The following is a 21,581-nucleotide window of genomic DNA, read 5'->3' as shown; positions in this document are numbered from 1 at the left end:
TAAGCTGAAATACACACACACACACACACACACACACACGCACGCACGCATGCACTATACCTGTACGCATGATCAGGGGTTTTGGTGACGTGTAAATATTTAGTACTAAATGGTGCTGTGCTCTGGTCTCAGTGTTTATTGAGTGTTTTGCTGATTTACAGATTTAGAACTTCAGACTTTCAGAACACCACCTACACATCCACCGGATTATTCTGGGAGGTTGTGACATCATCAGCGGTCACGCATGAACTTGATTCTTTCCTTTTCACTTTGGCAAACTTTGGAGAGCTGAAGAGAACGGCTGAGAACCTTCACGCATATTACCTGTTTGGGGGCGTGTTTAAGTCTAATTATTGCATCATGTAGAAGCCTCAGATGAAATATTGGCGTTAAACACCTTGAAATTATGCAAAAATTAAACTTCTCCTGAACCATTTGGAGAAAGTACAGGGTTCTGGTCGAAATTAAAAGGTAACACTCCACAACTCTGTCAGCGATTGAGAAATGGAAGTTGTTTTTTTGTTTGTTTTTTTTTTAACAGGAGATGAAACTAATGCTAGAAGCATGAGATAATAGCTGGAGCTCACGGCCATAGCATCAACAGTTACAATATTTCACACATATTTGTCCCAAAAGTATGCCTGAAATTTATTACAGGGTTATAAACGATTATTAGGGGACATTCCAAACATTTTTTTGGTCACATATCAAAAGAAAAAAGGTTACAATTTTTTGTTTTTTGTTTTTCACATTTATGTTAAATTGTATGCAGTACCACTATCACAGTTTGGTATTGTTTTTGTTTGCAGGTTGTGCAGATGATGAAGAACCCAAGGTGATGAAAGAAATTTCCAACTCAGCACAATTAAATATGTTAAGTATATCTCTGTTTCTCTCTCTTCTTCTACCTGACCTGACATGTATAGGCGATGAATAAAACCTCATGAGAATTAAAAAAAAATCTGCATTAAACAGGCAGCGACACTTTCACCAGTGTTCTTTACAGTCGTACTTAATATTCAGGTCGACATCGCTCAAGCGAACGTGGGGAGAGCAATAATTCAGTAAAACACATTTAGTCATTCTAGTTTTCAGAACTTCTGGGAGTCAAATTATTAATATTGATAAAGTGATTTTAAGTTGTACATCAAATTTTAACCTTTTTTAAAAAAAATAAAAAATAAATAAATAGAAACTTATCTTCAGCAGCAGGCTGGAGCTCAGGTGGGCTTCCTTCAGTCTCCAGACAGCTGTGTCAAATGTTGGGAGCCATTCATCATACAAGAGAGACATTTGATGAGTGTGTGAGTGTGTGTGTGTGTGTGTATGTGTGTGTGTGTTTGTGTGTGTGTGTAAGACAGCTCAGCCTAGCGCATGACTAAAGAATTATTTAAACTTCAGGTCGGGTCTGATCCGTAGTGGATTTTTGAAGATCAGCAGAAGTAACAAAACATCTTTTTCTCTCTCCTCTCATTAGTCTGTTTACCTTCATTCTAATTATTTGATTATAATCATAATCAATCTGGGGAAAAAAACACGAAGAAGTCATTTCGGTGTCATTTTTTTATCATCTGCTATTTTTCAATTTGTATTTATTTATTCATCAGGGACATTGCAAATTATTCAACAGTAATAAAAATGTAAATGTGAGCCACGACTGGCTAATTTTCATCTGCGGCCCTTCGCCGGAATGTTAAACTCACCCTCGCTGGGAAGACGAAGCATCCCGGTGGAAAAAGACAAGTCAAAACAAGATTCTTCTTTGTTTCTTTCTCAAACATAACTGAACTCAATTCGATATCAATATGAGACGTCAAGGAAATTCATTTAGGTCAATTACATCCACCTCCTGAGAAATAGAAGCCGTTGTCTCAAAATGTTCCTTTTCCTTTTTCTTTCTTTGAGTGTACTGATTTATATTTGCGTGAAAAAAAACAGCCCTTGAGAGATCAACAGTGTCAGGGATCATGCATAACAAAACATTTATCTCAGTTCATGAGAGAAGCTGAATTACATCGGATTCAGTTCACTTCCATCTGTGCTCTCTGGACGGGTCCGTATAACAAAGACTACAAAAATGCAGCTCAAATGCAGGACGCAGGAGCAAAGTGGAATTAAATCTCCAGAATAGTCACATAGCAACAGTGCCATCATGTCCAAGACCTGACACCCCAACCACCACCTAAACAAAAACACACATCCTAACATCAGCCGTCTGTCGTCACAGCAATAACATCTCTGTCCCAAAAACAATTCCTACGATTCCGACTGAAACCCAAACGATGCGTTTTTATGGACAAATGAGAGAATCCCATCCATTAGCTTGACCATGAATATTTAACCAATAACTTCTCTCTTTCATCAGGATTAATGTCTTTGTCATTTTCTTACTTTTCCCATCATTTCCATCCCAGTTCCCCGACTCTCGCCGTCGTGTTTTACTCCTCCTCCTCTTTTCTTGGGTTAAGTCTCTTGTTTCATTCTGTCTCTGGAGATTTTCCTCTCTCATCCTTCGCGTCTTTTCCCCCGTTTGACTTTTTAGAGTTGTTTGTGATAAGAGATGTTTCATCCATTTCCTAACCTTTCTCAGTTCTCTCAATTTAGAGTTCTTTTCTATTACATAATGATGTCAGTTTCAGTCCAACCTCCCTGGTGACACTGAAGACATGTTCACATTCACACTGAGTAAAATTTTTTTTCTATCTTCTCTTTTTGATCAGTTCTGTGAATTGTGGTGAAAACACATCAATGAAAATGTCACCGGAGAAAAATCCAAACAACATCAAAAAGAAAGAACATAACATGAATCAGCTACCGGAAACCACCTCAACAATCCGTCCATTTTTCCTGGTTCCCATGAAGTGAATTTAGGCTGCAAAAGAAACTAACACAGTCAGTGTGTTCGGGTAAAAACTGAAAGCCATGTGACCTCCAGCCAGAGGGTACAGGTAAAAAAAACCTGACGCCTTGATATTCAAGGAGCTTTTGTAGTAAATACGTCTATTGTCCATTCTCGCCTGATAACTTTCTCTCCTCTGTGTGCTGACTGCGAGTTAGCTTAGTACAATGAATGGTAGTGGATGGGAAGTGTTAGCATAACTGTCAAAAGTCATCAGATATACTTTTCTCTATAAATGTTTTGGCTTTGTGTATCAGACACGTAGTCGGATCTACTTTCCTGTCAAACCTGCTAGGCGCAGTGATTTGACGCAGCACCACAACAAAATAAAACATTTATTGATGACTACAAGAGCGACTGTCGCTGCTGATCGTGACCAACTTGGTAAGAGAGGATGATGAGGGTTAACTCTGGACAAAACAAGATCCTGAACCTGATCTATTTGATGACTTTCGAAGGTGTGTCAACACTTCCCATCCACAAACGTGTGCTAAGCTAACCAGTAATTAGCTAGGTCTCTGTTCTCTCATGCAGCACAGAGGGGAGAAGGGGATCTGTCTTGCTTGTCTAATGGATGAAAGGTGAATTTTTCCAAAAAGCTGGCGTATCCCTTTAAATTTGAGACAAACCTCTGGACTAAAATCCTGTGATTACAAGTCACCCAAGCTGACTTTTATTTAAAGCTGATGTTTGATTTAATCTTGAATAAATGGAATGTTTAACAAACCTTTGCATGGGATTCACACTCACAGACTGTTTTAAATCAGTCGTGCGTCTCCTGCTTACATATTGATCGTCAGTAGTGAGAATCAAATGAATAAATACCAGTGTGTACTGAGGTCATGCTGACAAAAAAGGTTGTTTACTTGCCTGTCAACATTCAATTTTTTCGTGTGGCTGATAATCTTGATCACAGTCTGTGCATCATCTCCTCCCCCGACCCCCCTGCAGGAATAGCTCGTGTTTCTAGCAGTGAACAATACATATGCCAGTGTATAATTTGAGAACGCGTTGATAGTTGAACTTCCTTGCGTAGTTCTTAGGTAGGTGAAGCTAATGGAGCCAGGTGAGGCTGTGAGAAAAGCTGCACGGAGCTGCTTCAGAGCTCCAGTGGTGCAACTAGCTGGCAGGTTGAGGACAGACAAAACTGGTTTGATATAAGTGGAGCAGGCAAGTAGGACCAGAGGGGCAGGGGCGGACCAGGAGACACGGAGAGGCAGGTGAGTCATGGAATCCTGCAGGAAGAAGCCGTGTGAGTGGCAGGCTGACAGGAAATACTAGGAGTATCTACTCAGACCTGAGCAGCTCTCACTAGCCAGGAGGATGGAGGAGCGCAAAGGTCAGGAGCAATCTGACGATGAGTGTGAGATGAGCTGAGTAGAAGAGGAGGACTGGAGTCCCAGGTGGAGGTGGTGTGGGTACACTCAGGAGCGGTCCAATTATTTGACTGCCACAAGTGTTGCAAAGACAATGTTGCACAAAGCGGTGTGTTTCAGGTGTGTACATGTTGACAACACACCTCACACCTCTTAATCCAATTAGAGCTCACGATAACTTTATTCAGCTCCTCCATGAGCGGATCTGTGACACGCCAGTTCCCATCAAGTCTCCCTGCCACTGTTCCACAGTAATGAACAGCAGCGTACGAGTCAATTTACATCCAAGCCAAAGGCATAAAACCTTTCTTTTATTTTTATTTCATGTTTGAAAAAATTAAGGTTTTAGTGGATGTTGACAATTCTATCAAGTTTTTCAGACAGTCCTCAGGTTTATGGAGGTTATTTGTAAAAATGCCATTGGTTTTTAAATGTCTTTTTTCTTCTTTTTTTTACTCTAAATGTGTGCTATCTAAATTATTCCTCTATCTGTACAGCAGTCCACCTGTCAGTCTCGCGCTATGGTTCTTTTTCTCCCATGAGGCAATTATCCACAGTCTGGTTTGTGTGTGTGTTATTTTTTTATCAGAATGTGTGTGTGGTTGGAGAGAGAGAGAGAGAGAGAGAGAGAGAAAGAGAGAGAGAGAGAGAGAGAGAATTAGAGACGAGCTGGTCTCCTGGCTTTTATTTCCTCTGGGATCGTTCACTCTCTTTTTCTCTTCTCCAATTTTCTTGGCATCTTTCCTCCTTTTTGTACCTTTTTTTTTCTCTTACATTCTCTGACTGCCCCCTTCTTCTTTTCATCTTTAAAGGCTTTCCCAGCCCCCCACCTCCTATACACACACACACACACACACGCGTCTCCTCTCTTGGATCCACGTAGTCGCCCCTTCTTCCCACATGCATCCCGTCTTCCACCCCCTCATCCTCTTTGAATTCCCACTGCTCCCTCCATTCACCTCTCCCTCTGTCCTCACCCATCTCTTCCTCTGCCTTAAGGGTGATATGAACATCAAGTGGTGCCAGATTACACTCGTCTTCCTCAGTGGGTTACAGAATCTTTCTCAGGTCCTGTTACCTGACTTGACCCCCCCCCCACCCCCCACCCCAACCCATGTAATACACCTCCCTCGCTGTTTTCATTCCTCCTCACGCCACGTCTCTGTCTCCTCTCTGGCGCTGACTTGTCATTCGTCAATCATTTTAAGCAGATGTTCCAGTCTCTCTCTATCTCTCTCTCTCTTTCACACACACTCACACACACACACCGCAAACGTACATTGCAACAACACATGCTTAACACATGAGTTAGCAATGTGCCTGTCTGCATGGAATAGAAGGCTAATGAAGACCAAGTAGAGAATCGCGTCTGTATCGATTTATATGTCGATGCATAGGGAAGTGCATCCTGGGAACGTCCACACATCATATCAGCTCAGACCGCATCACACACTGTAACACACAAGTATTTACTCAGACGCACTTAACACATAAACTGATCATTTCTCTCTGCTTGGAATGAATATACTCACTTTACTGCACTTTTGTCTGAAGTTTCCAGGAGCAGCAGGATCATAGATCTGTGGCTCCAACAACTTTTTAATTGGAGACCATAAAAAGATCGAAGATTTTATCTTTTTTTTAAAGGCCTTGATGTGTGGCTCAAAAAAAAAAAAAAAAAAGTTGTTACTGTAAGTTTTAGAAGAAAGTCAACAACACCTGGATTCATCCAAAACATCGACAAAACGGAGAACGGCAGGGAGACTTTGAAGGCATCCGGCTACAGAGCTAATTGACTCAGCCAGTTTTCAGATTGAGAATTTGATGGATGGACTAATGGGAGAGCGCCTTCCTCTGGTGGGGGTGTACTTTTCTTCTTCCTCTTTTATGTTTTCATCAGATTTGATGCTCCATGGTGGATTCAACCACTTTGCGCTTGTAAAAAAGTGACATTGTGATTAAATGCTAAGTGCAAATGTCATTATTGAGCATTTATGTAAACAGGAATGTAGGTTCAGATTGATTCCAATTAGCCTGAAGAATAAATGTCGGTGTAAATGTATCTACTGTTGGAAGAATGCCGCCACCGTGCATCACACGCCACCCAGTCAGACCAGTATAAATACTACAGCATAGGATGCAAACCAGTGGAAGAGTAAACCAAGCTTGACGTATTCATTCATGATCACATCAACACTATTTACCTCAAATCTATTTCACAGAGATGTTGATAGGTTTTCAATCTAGTGAGTCCCCATGACCCACAGGTGGTGATTTGAGTGGGTCCCTGGGAAATTCAATGGGTCCCCAATTAAAGAATGTATTTCTTTCTATTTCTTATATTCTTCTATTGCTTAAATTGTAGTGTTAAACTCTCTCAATGGTGGTATGGTAAGATATGGCTATAATTAGCAGGTATGTTCAAAATGTTTTTTTCGCCATTCAAAGTTATTTATTTCGTTAGAGCACGTCCCCTAGACGTTAAACCATCGAGTGAACACAGCGTATAACAGTTGAAACGTGAATTTATTTACCACTAAGAAGTTTGTATCTTTAATTGTTGAAATGAAATCCGCGGTAGTTGTTGTTGTAGCGGCTAAACTAGCATGTCGCGACACTGTACTCAAGGGGATCATGTCTGCGCTGAGTTAATGCGCAAAGGGTTGAAACAGCGCTCGTCTGGTCTGCTGACAGCAAAGTTTCTTTTGCTACTTACTGTGATTTTAAACACAAGTTGTTGTTCACAATGTATGATTTTCATGGGAAAAATTAGGTGTGTCCCTGGGACGCTCAGATTGTGAAATTATTGCATCCTTTCATATTTTAATGCGTCAGGGACGCAGGACGCGTACCTAACAACATCACTGATTTCATGTCCTCCATTTATTACTGTGGATGCAGAAAGACAGAATTTGATGAGAATGGTAACAATCGATTAAATGACAAAAGAAACCAGAGACAGCAGAGAAAGAAAGAAAGAAAGAAAGAAAGAGAGAAAGAGAGAGAGAGAGAGAGAGAGAGAAACAAGTTGGTGGAGGAGAGAACTAAATCATCTTGAGGTTACATTTCTGAAGTTTGGTGACTAGAATTCACTGAGCCACTTGTTTTATTTGCATTTGTTCCCTCTTTGGTCAAACCAGCCTATCCCAGATGACACTGGGTGAGAAGCGGGGTTCGCCCTGGACGGGTCACCAGTCCATCACAGGGCCATCAGGGGCAATTAGGGGTTCAGTATCTTGCTTAAGGACACTTGGACATGGTCACCAGGGGAAGTGAAGATCGAACCAGCGACCTTTCGGTTGCTAGACAGCAACTCTACCTCTGAGCCATGCCAACCCCTGCTCCACAAGGTATAAACCATATTTAAGAGGAACTGAACTTTATTGTATTTTTACAGCAATTGATTCTAGACACAGTATGTTTGTGCGTGTGTGTGTGTGTGTGTGTGTGTGTGTGTGTGTGTGTGTGCTTGAGTGTATTTCCCATCAGGTGCGTGTCCTAGCAGAATGCAGATTGCTGCTGATGGTGAAATGGTAATGACCAAAGGTAAACATTGATCTGTGGAGAATAAACTGTCCTTGGACAAGGAGGAGGAATCTGCATCATCTGTCCCTATCACACACACACACACACACACACACACACACACTGAGACTGCATACTGTGCATCATAATAAATAACCTGCTCAGGAGGATTGCTCCTCAGTCCAATTTCCACCAATGGAAACTTAATAAAAGAAAATATTTTCTTCATTAAATCATCTTTTTTCATCCACATAATTTTATCCCGAAGAAGCAGAGAAGCCTTTTAATCAAGAAAATTAATACAGATTTGTTCATTCGTAATGTTGACCTCAGCTCATCAAATTTCAGCATTTAGCAAATACCTAAATACACCTCAGGAATGAGGCATACACAACATTCTTGAAGCTGACTTTTGGATGACTTCTTTGGAAAGGAATCTTACTTTTATGACATTTTGACTTTGTGTGACATTTCTGCTTTATTGGTTGGCACACACGGGATGAAGTGAGACAGAAATGGCAAAGTTTTCACGGTGCAGCAGTTGCTTCAGTGCCTAATCGGAGGGAAGTTCAATGCTCCCCCCTGTCAAAAAAAAAAAAAAACACATTAGCACATATAAATAATTAAACATGGACAAGGACACAGGTCCACAGCCCTCAATTCTCCAAAGTCTATCACCTATACTCAAACCACAAGAGTGGTCCCTTTTTGCGCCACAAAAAAAAAAACAAAAAAGCATGAAACTATTTTTGTAGATTATCCAACACAGACACGCTCACGGCTCAAAGTGCCATCACTGAAAAGTCCTCAATTTGTCTTGACAACCTTGAAGGGCATTTTCAAATAAAGGGAGAGATACCACAAAAGGCATTCAAATCAACTGATTTATGTATACATTAAATTTACACACACACAAAAAAAGATGAAACGTGGAAGTCAAATTTGGTTTGAGTCTCCAGTTATCTACGGCGTTACGGACAAATTTGATTGCTGCGCTATACAGTAAACCTGCAGAGTGGTGAGATACTTCGATTCCTTGACCCTCACACTTGATCTTTCTTTACATTCAGAAAACTTATTATGAAGAATATGTAAAAATGATTTTCGTTCAGGGAGGTCTTTCAAGAGTATGAGTTCAGTGATGGGTTATGCTGGCAAGTGTGTGTGTGTGTGTGTGTGTGTGTGTCTGTGTGTGTGTCTGTGTGTGTGTCTGTGTGTGTGTGTGAGGTTGAAGGGTAGATTCATACAACAAAGTAAGTGTCATAAGTAACAAAGTTAGCTTCTTAGACCTTAATCTCATTTTTTTCTCATTCTGGGTTCTTTACATGCACATTTACTTTCAGTACAATTAATTTGTTTCATTGTCTGATAAAACCATCATGCCTTCATTGGAAGAATGTCAAAAATACAATTCACCTGAAACTCTGTGTTTTACTTTTTTTTTATCAGAAATGTTGTCAGAGTCCCACCTTTTCTCAGTGAATCACCTGTGTCTTGTCGGTTGGTTTGTCATCGGTCACAGCCCTGCACTCTGTGTAAGAAGCTACAGGAAACTGACGGCTGCGCTGCTCAGCAGTTCTATAGTTCAGCCCAGGACTTCAGGTATCTTGGAGAGTTTCAACTATCCACATTTACTGAGGTTTTTTTTTTTTTTTTTGTGGTTTTGGGCTGGAGAAAATTCACTGCGTCATTATCAGACACGGGCACATTTTAAGAAATCTTAAGGTGGAGAGTTTTCTTTCTCGTCAGTCAGTGCATCATGTGACGTCATGAACCAATCAAGCCACCTTAAATGTTAAAATATTATAATATTATTGTCTCTCTCTTGCATGACAGTCATTTTAATGATCAGGCTTTGAAGCACTCAGAAAATATGTGTTTGAACTTCAACCGGATTATGCAAACTGCAGATATTCTATTTTTCTTCATTAGATTAAAAAAAAGTCCCAGAGCGCTGACCTGGTGCGCTCCGGCAGCACCACAAACACCGGTGTTTCAGTTAGTTGGCCATTTGTTGCACTTGTTTATTTCTGTAGTATAATTAATCGAGCTACATCAAGTCCTGCCTGCCTCCTCACCTCTGCTCTCACCACCTTCCATCTGCAAATATCTCAAGAGGTGAGGAACTACTCATTCCATAAAGCACTGCAGACAGTAACATTGTTAATGATATTCCCAACAACATAACATTTTGCAAATGATCTTTTTTGTTGTTGCTAATTAACTGGTAAATGATGTCAACGAACATAAAATATCACAATATCATCAGGAAAGAAAATCAGGTTCCAGTTGACGGGTTCCCCTAAAAAGATCGTTGGAACTCATGAGACTCCCAGCCACAGAACAGTTAACTACAGTTGTAAGTGCTTAGTCTATAAGTGCGTGATTTTTGCATATTGTCTCATAAATCTTAATGTTATTAAATGTATGAATTAAATGTGTGTGTCATCAGTTCACAATCTCACTGTCAGAGCTGCCTGTTTCCCCCATTTCCAAAAATGTTCGCACACAGAGCTTCAATGGTGGGCACATTTTACTGTCAAATAATAAACCCCAAGGTAACTTCTGAAAGAGGCACTTTAATCTACTGTACAAAATGAGCTCACAAACATTCCCTTCCAGCCGGGCTGTAGTAGGAACAACTTCAACCAGTTAATCCGTCACGCACATGCAGCAGGGGCCAAATGGACCATTAAAGCGCGAGGCCGTAATAAAGGACCAGGCTTTAATAAAGGACCAGGCCATAATAAAGGACCAGGCTGTAACGAAGGGCCAGGCTGTAATAAAGCACCAGGCTGTAATAAAACACCAGGTCGTAATAAAGCACCAGGATGTAATAAAGGACCAGGTCGTAATAAAGCACCAGGATGTAATAAAGGACTGTAATAAAGCACCAGGATGTAATAAAGGACTGTAACAAAGCACCAGGATGTAATAAAGGACCAGGATGTAATATAGGACTGTAATAAAGCACCAGGCTGTAATAAAGGACCAGGCTGTAATAAAGGACCAGGCTGTAATAAAGGACCAGGCTGTAATAAAGGACCATGATGTAATAAAGGACTGTAATAAAGCAACAGTCTGTAATAAAGGACTGTATTAAACGACCAGGCTGTAATAAAGGACTGTAATAAAGCAACAGTCTGTAATAAAGGACTGTAATAAAAGACCAGGATGTAATAAAGGACTGTAATAAAAGACCAGGCTGTAATAAAGGACTGTAATAAAGCAACAGTCTGTAATAAAGGACTGTAATAAAAGACCAGGATGTAATAAAGCGCCAGGCTGCAATAAAGGACTGTAATAAAGCAACAGTCTGTAATAAAGCGCCAGGCTGCAATAAAGGACTGTAATAAAGCAACAGTCTGTAATAAAGGACTGTATTAAACGACCAGGCTGTAATAAAGGACTGTAATAAAGCAACAGTCTGTAATAAAGGACTGTAATAAAAGACCAGGATGTAATAGAGCACCAGGCTGTAATAAAGGACTGTAATAAAGCAACAGTCTGTAATAAAGGACTGTAATAAAAGACCAGGATGTAATAAAGCACCAGGCTGTAATAAAGGACTGTAATAAAGCAACAGTCTGTAATAAAGGACTGTAATAAAAGACCAGGATGTAATAAAGCACCAGGCTGTAATAAAGGACTGTAATAAAGCAACAGTCTGTAATAAAGGACTGTAATAAAAGACCAGGATGTAATAAAGCGCCAGGCTGCAATAAAGGACTGTAATAAAGCAACAGTCTGTAATAAAGGACTGTAATAAAAGACCAGGATGTAATAAAGCACCAGGCTGCAATAAAGGACTGTAATAAAGCACCAGGCTGATAAAATGAATGTGATGGCAGACCAACCTTCTTCTAATGACGCTGGTTGAGTTCATGTGTGAGCACCTCCCTCTCTCTCTCTCTCTCTCTCTCTCTCCCCCCCTCTCTCAGCCCTTCAAGCCATTATGTGATTAGACAGGGATCAAGCTGACAACTGTCTGACAGATAGAAGAACTATAGGGTCTAATGACCCGTCTTTCAGACAACATGGGCTCATTCAGACCCCACCAAGACTGCATCACCCACATGCGTAGAGTACCGAGCCCTGCCCTCTCCATCACAGACAGTCCATCTTATTGTATATTATCTCGGTTCATCAAGAGAATCAATGATCAAAATCAAAACGGTGCAAAAACAACAGCCTCTGAAGGATTCCTTATATCAACAGTCACTCTGGGAGTTTTTGGTGGTTGTTGAGGTCAAAATTGTTTTTGTTTTCATGAAAAATTGCAACAACATTTGCAAGATTTATGGTGATTTATTTATGTTTGCAGTGAAATCTCAGTAACTGGCAAATATTTCCAATTTGGGTGTGAAAATTGTGATTCGTTGAAATAAAAAAAAAGCCATTTCATTTTATTCTGTTCATTCAATATTGCTTTTTTATATTCAAATATTTGAGTATAGCACTACAATCAATGACTGTACATGATCTGCTTTTTTAAAAAGCCGCTTTTTGCATCAGTTTATTTTGTCCAGTTTTTGTCAACTTGCAGTTTCACCTCCAGGTCTGCACCACCTACACTATAATTAAGAAAAATGGTAAAGAGAGGGCAGGGTGTTGTTGTGGGGAGTGTGTATGTGCAGAGTGTCCTGACTAAATCTGGCCAAAGGGAAAAGCAGAGCAACAGAGAATCACATTACCAAAGTGAGGGACTTTTCTTCACCAGAATCCCATGAAGTCAATTTGCTAACATCGCTATAGCTAACATAACTGTTAGTTTCAGTTTTTCAGTGGGCAGGGTTTCAGAGTATAACGAGTCACATTTTGTTGCAGCAGATGAACGACTTCAAAGACTGGGCCTGACCCACTGACTCTCTCCTCCACCAACACTTGCTGGCCATCAGACACGCCAGTTGACCGCGGTCATCGTCGTTTTCACGCGAATGCACGACCATGACGTGTCACACAGCGTCACAAAATTCAGGTTTCAGGAATCAACATCACCTCCAGAAAATGACTGCTTTTACATTTTCCAATGTTTTGCTGCAAAAGCCCGTGAATTTTTTTAGAACATGCATTTTTCCTTCAGTTCAGGCTGATTTTTTTTTTTTCTACGATCGAGGGAGCAATTACTTTTGTCCCATTTTGAAGTAATGACAGATGTGAAACCAAACAAAGATGGGAAATGAAGGACCAGGCACAAACATCATAGCGAGAGTCCTTCAACGCAAGAGTGGGCGCTGCAATAAAAGAGCAAAGGGCTTAACGGGGCGGCAAGGAGGGAGCAGATAAAGAAGCTTTAACAAGCAGAGCTGAAGTAGATTCACCTTGACACCTGAAATATCAGCGCAATTTATACGGTGAGACAGGCTGACCAGTGATCCTGCTGCACACCTCTGAGGAGCATGAAGTAATGAAGGCAATGATCTGGAAATCAATGAAAATCAATCGCAGTGAAAGACTTGATTTCTGTGCTGGTGGCAGTCAGACAGGGTGCTTTCAGGTCAACCTCATTTCTCTTTGGCACAGTGAATTATTACATTCTAGAAAAAAAAATTGCAGCCGTGTTGTTTGGTAGTATATTGTTTCCTAGAACACTGGTTTGCTGAGGTAGCTTTTTTTTTTTTTTTTTTTTTAAGAATTACACACTTCCACTAAAGTCCTGTTTAGTTATAAGTAGAATGTTCCATACTCAGCTGGATGGACATTGTTAAAAACATTAAAGATGCTGCCATCGCTGTCATGTGAATACACCACATTTCATGTTACATTTCCAGTGTGATTATATGAGCTATGACGCATTTTTCCTTCTTTTTTTTTTTTTTTTTTTCAGTATTGTTTGAAAGCATTTTGAAATGTGTCCTCGGGAGCAGAGAAGCATGTTTGAGGAAGTGTCAGCCGGTCGGTCTGTAACGAGCTTTGCCTGCATCACTGTTGTAGAACCAATTAGCTTAAAAGGGGTCTAGTATAGGAAGGATCACTGATGATGATGATGATGATGATGATGATGGTGTGTGCGTGCGTGCGCGTGTGTGGAGGGGGTCTGTGTGGGTGCACTTTCACTGTATAATGTTATGTCAGCTCAGATCTGTTGCCCAGATCACTCACTCACTCACTCTCTCTCTCTCTCTCTTTCTCGGCACAGTTTTGGAAGCAGAATATTCTGCTAAAGTCAAATCAACAGGATTCCTTCAGTGTCATATGGGAACTCTTACTACTGCTGGTCTACGACAGGACTACAAACCCAGTAAGGCCTACAATATGTTGATAAATAAAGTATAACACTAGAAGTGATCTTTTAAGATCACTTTCACTGTGCAGTTAAATAAAACAGATTACTCTAGACGGTTTAATTAATTAAGTCGATTGAGGTTTTCCCATCTGTCCCCCGTCAGAGGACCTTCCTAGTCCAGTTGGAATGAAATATCAAATAACATTGAGTTGTCAAAACATAATGACTGACACGGTTTTATATTCTGAATACTAAGAGGCTCCACTTCAGTTGTGGGACTTTGTTCTCTGGACAATTTATTTTGACTCACATTTCTCGGAATCCATCATGAATGAGAGTCCGCTAGAAGCTGCTAGCTTCAGTCAAGAATCTTGGAGGTGATCTATCAGCTTCCGGTGCTCATGATTCAGGTGGCTGAACCCACCGATCATAACTGATTGATTGCTCTCCAACTTCAAACACAGTTGCATCTTTGCGTTTCATTTCTGTTGCATCAATTTTAGAAATGCAGCTGAAAACAGAGTTTAGTAACTCAACTCTTACTGAGCGAAGCCTGAACACAGACGGGTCCTGAGCGGTTTGGTGTACGTGGAGACTGGAGGTCCCACAAGTGGGCTGCAAAGTATAGCATTCACTGTTGTTTTGTGCCCCCATGGACAGACAAATACTCATGGACATGTGACCCAGGAGTGAATGCAAATACTTTCCTACTGCAGACAAAAAAAAAGACATTAGCTTTAGTGGCTTGTGAGAAAGACAAGCTTTGATAATGCTCTTGTGTTGGCTGGTATTACTTCCACCTCATTCACACATTCATGACAACATGATGAAGTTCTCATAACAAGATGAGAGAGGAAGACTTTCGCTCCAGAGAGAGGACGTAAAAAAATACACGGTATCTTTGATTAAGAGCCCTGACAGACAGCGAGCAGCATTAACCGGTCCTCATATATCAGCCACCTCCAGCCGTCTGCCCTGGTACTCGGGCCGCCAGCCTGCAGCAAAGTCACGCAGGAATAAGATGACCAGCCTGCAGATGTACAGCAGACAAGATGGCTGAAGGCAGACGCAGGTTGATGTGCATCAAACAGGGAAACAAGGCTGTCAAACAGCAAACGCCAAGGTGGAGGGACACAGTCAATTACATATGACATACATATACTTTAATGTCTCGTTTGAATTGTGCTTGTTATTGTATTGTATTATAGCCTTGGCTCTAATCGCTGAGTTATGATTGCACTTCCAGTCATAAAAAGTACTGCTTGCCATCGTGAATCATTGGTGTCTCATTAAATCACTTCAGGCTGTTTTTAATAAAAGCAGAAATTTAATTGAGTAACTGGATCAGATTTGTATTGTGTGTTAAAGCTCGGGGTGAGTGCAAATGTATGTGTGTGTGTGTGTGCTTGTGTGTGTGTGTGCCCAACAGGATTAGTTTTGTTTTGTACTGTTTACACACAAACTGTGGCTATATTTCTTTTTCTATTCATCATCAAGTTGAGGTACTTGTGTGTACTCAAAGGGGGAAATACTTGTGACGGTGGTGGTGGTGGGGGGGGGGGGGGGGTCTTTTGACATTTCTTGACCCTCCAGTTAGTTTTTCAAATAACTTTGTTCCATTTCTGTTTGTGAAAAGGTGCACAAACAGCCTCCAAACACCACCTTTCAGCAAACACAAGAACCGTTCCTTTTTTAGACGGCCATTTCTGTTTGTATTTCTTGACGCGTCATTTTAGAAGTCTTCCTCTCCTCTGAAGTAACTCCATTCATTTGATAACATGCAGGCTTAATTCTTCTGCACCAGCTTCTCGTGAGATATCACACACAAGTTACATAAGAGCTGGTTATTTTGCGCAGACTTCAATCTTGCTTTGTTTTTGAGTAGCAGGAGTTTCAAAATGGTGACATTAATAGGTCAGAGCACACCGGGCCCAGGTGCGCTCTGACCTATTAATGTCACCCTCAATCACCAAGCTGCGGTCTGTCTCTCGGAGGAGGAGGATGAACACGAAGGGGTCCCCTCCTCGGCTGGCAGTCAACAGCACGATCTGTTTTTGTTTCTCACACACACTGACATCCATCTACATTTGGTTGTTTCCTCTTTTGATAACAGTTTTGTAGCAGCAGGTCTGGTTTGGTCCTGCTCTCCTGGTCTTGTCTTTGGCTGTGAACTTAAACTCTTGCGTTCTAATTCAGTTTGGTTTCTTCTCACATTTGCTACATATTTTGAGGAACAAATCTCCACGTAGGCATGACAACAATTCATAGATGGTCACTGACCTCTGACCAGGGATTTTTGTCAGTAATCATGGAATTTGATCAACCTAACATTTCTTCCAGTGAATCACTATCTGCTGAGGAAATGCGGTGAATTTCAGTTTGTGGTCAGTCAGCCAGGGATGTAGCCTGAATAGACCGACGGTTGCAGCAGAGATTAACGTCTACAGAACACAAGGCGACCAACAGTCAAGTGCGGCGTCATTGATTTCTGCTGCGCTGATGATTGCCATCTTGACTCTTGGCTGCTGAAGAAAGTCTACAGAGTTGAGCTCAGACAGCCACGATCGACACCGACCTTCCGAGGAGGAGACAGCCGTGCATCCGACCTTGATGAATGTGCTGCCTGAGAGGCAGCACACAGGAAAACATTAGCCGAGGTTTCTGCACGTTGGTCGGATACAGCGCTCAGCTAGCATTGGCTTGATCATTCCTGAAGAGCTTTGGTTCCACTGCATGACAGACGCTGCAAATCTTTTATGTGTAGGTTTCTGTTCAAAAGGCGCAAACTGACAGGTTTTACTGCCGTGTCCAAGAAAACCGTTGGATTATAATTTCTTTTTGAAACAAAGATTTCACTGAGAAAGGAAACATACACTGTCTTTTAAATTTAAAACTGTCAGCCTTTCTGATATATATATATATATATATATATATATATATATATATCCACACACACATACATATCTATCTGTATCTATATATATATATCCACACACACACATACATATCTATCTGTATCTATATCTATATACACACATATATATGTATATACATATTTATGAATAAAACAATTACCTTACCTGTATCACTCTTAAAAAGCAATTTATTTCCCACTTACTCAGTCCAGTAGGAGGGAACAACTGTTTCTTGGCATATACGTGAATAAGAGTCCCAGCTGACAAACTAAAGGAGTGAAGTCAGCTTTGAAGACGCTGTCTCACTTCTCCGTCTCGCCTCTGTACTTCCTCTTTTTTTTCCCTTCACAAAAGCTGCATCAAGCCGGGCAGTATTGGATGCATGACAACTGGAACTGTCCTTAGAATTAATACTTCTAAAAACAAATAAATAAATAAATGACATTACAAAGTCCCACTGCACTGCAGCGACATGTTTGCCATGTTTGAAGCAGACGCGGGACTGTCAAGAGTTCAGACTTGTTTTTCTTCTTCTTTAATCTTCTGCCATGGAACAGTTGGGAAGGAGGCAGGGGGAGCTGTGGATTGATCCACTGGAAATTTGACCAAAAGCCAAGAACAACCATTGGGAACATCAGCCTGCTGAAAGCTGCGTTGCCTTACCAAATCAATTTCCTAAGCAGTGACATTTTTAAAATTAGCTGCAACAAAGCATGGATTATCTTTTTTTCTAAGTAAAATTGAAACGGCCTTCTGTTTCTTTCCTATTTTAAAGGTGAAGTCAGGAAACATTTCCTGTCATTTACTCCCTGAGCGGAATTTTTGCGATGAGCGTGTATATGAACGTTTATGCAGATGAAATGATGATGATGAAGTGTGTTAGGTAGGTGAAAATAGGTAGAATTTAGAGCAGAGATGCACTGGATCACATTATCCTCTTTTTTGGGTTCTTAATGGGCAGCTGGGGTTTGGGATGATGATGCTTTATCCATTTTGCATCATATTTAACATCAGAAACTCCTGAAGGCATAAAAAGAACCACATTTTTTTATTTCAATTTGAAGGCCGATAAATGTGAGGAGATGGATAAGATACAACCCTGAAAACAGGTTTGTGTATAATCATACACCCACATGATTTACGCATCCTGATCCCATAAACACAAGAACTCATAAAATCATCTTTGGTTTAGTTAATGAGTGCCCATTACGCTGTAGATCCATTTAATCCAGCACGTAAATCATATTAGATTTAGAGGCATGCATTAATGTACAGTTAAGTATGTGTGTGTTTGTGTGTGTGCGTGCATGTGCATGAGAGTGTGTGTGTGTGCTTGTAATTGGACACACCGTGAAAGATTGGAGAAAGCCAGATTCCTGTTATCAGGTATTAGCACTAATGAGATTTCACCCATCAAAGTGTACTTTGTGATTAGGGTTATCACCAATAGTGACCTGTGAGAACCTCTCCCTGCTACACACACACACACACACACACACACACAAACACACACACACACACAAAGGATCTTTGAAACTCATGGCTCAACCAAACAGTCCATCACCTGCACATCATAACAGCATTTTCTAATTCAATTGAGCAAATTGTGAAATCAACTGCTTATGTCGCCATGAATGATACTGGTTCTGTCTAAACTAGCCGTGAACCCGAAAATCTAATTCAATACACAGAAAATGCTTGAACCAGCTGTCATAATCTGCAAAATCTATTATCTATATTTTCCTTTTAAAACTTTTTCTGTTGTGTCTGTCTGGAATTGATGATTTTGCTCTCCTATGTTACAGGGCAATCTCATCCCCATTGGTCAAAGACCGACATTTGGTCAACCCGTGACGCTCACAGCCGACATTGAGGGGACCCCCCCTCTGCGTCGCTTGACAACGTAAGATGGCAAATCTGTCATCTTTGGATTTTGATGAAATGTGATTGGCGATCTAGGCAACAAAACAACAAATTGTAGGACAGAGTCTTGCGTTGCCAGTTGAAATGGATGAGAATGTTAGTGACACAGCCGTGCGACACAGAGGAGGTACCCCCGACATTGGCGGTGGACGTCAGGGCGAGTTGACCAAACATCGGTCTTTGACGAATAGGGATGAGACTTTTAAATCTTGACTTGCACTGATGAAGGTGAATGTGTGAAGTATTACGTCAGCCACTGGTCAACAAGTTCTTTTGCCGATATTCACATAATTTTATGTATTATTATTAGTATTTTTTTTTCTGTGTCACAATGACATGATCGATCAAAATAAGTTGTGAATATCAGATCATCACATCTGGATCTAAATCCTCCACATACAGTAGAGTCATGCAACCGTGTACTTGTGAAACTGATATTACCTAGGAAAAGGTCCAACTGGGTGTATTATCAATCAACCTTTACCTTCCTGGACATCAGAAAATACTTGAATACACTGTTCTATTAGCTTCTTGTCTGTAAACAATGACACAAGGACTTAATATCCCAAATCATTCAATGTCGAATTGATTCCATCATTGCACTTCTGCAAATGTTGAGGATGATTTGAGATCGCTGTAAATTGTGATAAAAATGAGACCAGAAAGAGACTAAAACCTCCACCACAGCTCCATCATGGTGAAACAACGCTAAACACCATGCAGCTGTTGATGTTGCCGTTGTTTCGTGGTGGTACTAAAGGAATCACTGGGTATGTTCTCCTGCAATCAAGGAACCCATCAGCTAAGTTTGAGCACTGAGCCTCTGGTGAGGGTTCTGGTGTCGTCAGCAAATACCGGCTCCAAGATGTTCTTGTTCTGTCTGCTACTCATTGTTTATAGCCTGTATGGCAACTTGAGATGTTCACGTGCAGTTGAAATACAACAAATGTGAACGACTTGTTTCAAAAGTAGCAAGTTTATACTCAGTTAACAGTTTAAAACTACTACATCACTTTTGTTAAATCCTCAGACTGCAGCTGTTCCTACATTTCTGCCAATGTGTTCCACCTCGTTTGTGCTCCACACGGACTGTTTACGTGGACGCAACCACAGCTCGCTCAAACGTGGTTGAACAAAACTACTCAAATGGAAAGCATAAGCTTCCCTGTCCTGAAATTTTCTCCCTTGACTGCAGACTCTCTATTTACATGCAGATTATGTTTATAGAGATTAATTGTCATAATGGTGCAAAGACCAAGAGTGGTCAATGCACCTGTGCAACAACAGCCAGCAGGTACGATGCTGCAGAGGAAATCTCAGTTCCCAGGACTTAAAGAGCAGTGCTGAGGTCAGATGCTATCACACTGTGGTTTTGGCTGCTAATTTGACCAACTTCCATGTCGCGATGTCCAGTTAGGACACGGACAGCTGGTTACACCTGTGGTGAACCCTGCAGTGACAACCTTGAGCTAATGCCAGCCGGTCCTTTTTTTCTCAGTAAAAAAAATGCAACAGTTCAGGTGTGGTAGTTCTAGTCAGGTTCAGGCACCAAAACATGAATTAAAGATAACGGAAATATTACGCTTTGGGCACAAATAAAAAGACTGCAAATATTCTTGCTCCTCTTGGCCCTCAGTTACATAAATCATATTAGATGTTATTAGACATTTCAGATTAATATACAGTCAACTCTGTGTGTGTGTGTGTGTGTGTGTGTGTGTGTGTGTGTGTGTGTGTGTGTGTGCGCGTGTGTGCATCATATTGTCCCAGGTGGCTCCAACCTGTCAGGAGAAAAGAAGTTGCTGTCAGCTAAATGTATATCAGAGGGGAACGTGTCCAAACTCTTCAAATTAGAAGTGAAGTGCCAAGGCAGGTCAGAAAAGGGGGATTCACTTCCACTTGTGCATTAAAATGTAGGATTTAAATGTTGTTAAAATACAATTTTATTGAATTGGAAGAGATCTGTTACAAAAACCTTATGAATGTTAATAAACATCATTCTGGTGGCGTAGTGTTTTGGCTGAGGACTTCTCACGCCTCTCTGAGAGCCGGTGTGGGAGGAGCCTGGTGGTAGGTGGGGCTGCACCGGTGCATTATCACCTACAGGTTACTTTTAACCTTTCATGCTATGGAAGTTGGATGAAACTCATACTAAGGCATCACAGTAAAAAACAAACAACAACAACAACAAAACAGCAAATACAGACATTCCAGTTAATGCGAACATATGACAGGCGTCTTTTGGGGGATTTTAGCAACCACAATATCATCTTAATTGGGTTATAATTTGCTTTATCATATTAGTATACTAGGGGATATTTTGTGCATGGAGACACTGTTAAAGACTGTTTTGCGTGTGCCTGAGGGAATGTGTTTTTCAACTAAAACAAGAGCTTTCATTCCTCATCCAGTTACAGTAGATTTTTTTTTCTATCAAGCTACAGTAACAGTGGATGCAGCCTGTACACACACACACACACACACACACACACACACACACACACACACACACACACACACACACACAACAACAACAACAACAACAGGGGAAATCTACTCAGGCTCTCGTGATCTTATTAGACATTTGCTTCAAAGAAAGAGGCAATTTTCTGTATTCACATTCTGTTTGGTTGCTTTGGTTCAAGACAGAAAAGAGTTGTGACATTAATGAACTGACTAATGGCTGCAAGATGAGGGCGATTCCTCTAATACTGAAC

The 21,581-nt window shown here is 40.8% G+C and overlaps 1 long non-coding RNA gene across 1 annotated transcript in view; it reads right to left on the bottom strand.

Annotated features, from left to right (window-relative positions):
* Positions 1-21,581, bottom strand: part of LOC147244197 (uncharacterized) — a 96,348-nt gene that overhangs the window by 27,462 nt on the left and 47,305 nt on the right. The window lies entirely within an intron of this gene.

The sequence above is a fragment of the Aulostomus chinensis genome, chromosome 19, assembly GCF_037954235.1.
Source record: "Aulostomus chinensis isolate RoL2024-O1b breed Wild chromosome 19, RoL_Achi_v1.0, whole genome shotgun sequence".
Taxonomy (NCBI): Eukaryota; Metazoa; Chordata; class Actinopteri; order Syngnathiformes; family Aulostomidae; genus Aulostomus; species Aulostomus chinensis.
The sequence above is the reverse complement of the archived record's forward strand: the minus strand, read 5'-3'. Positions and strand labels throughout refer to the sequence as shown.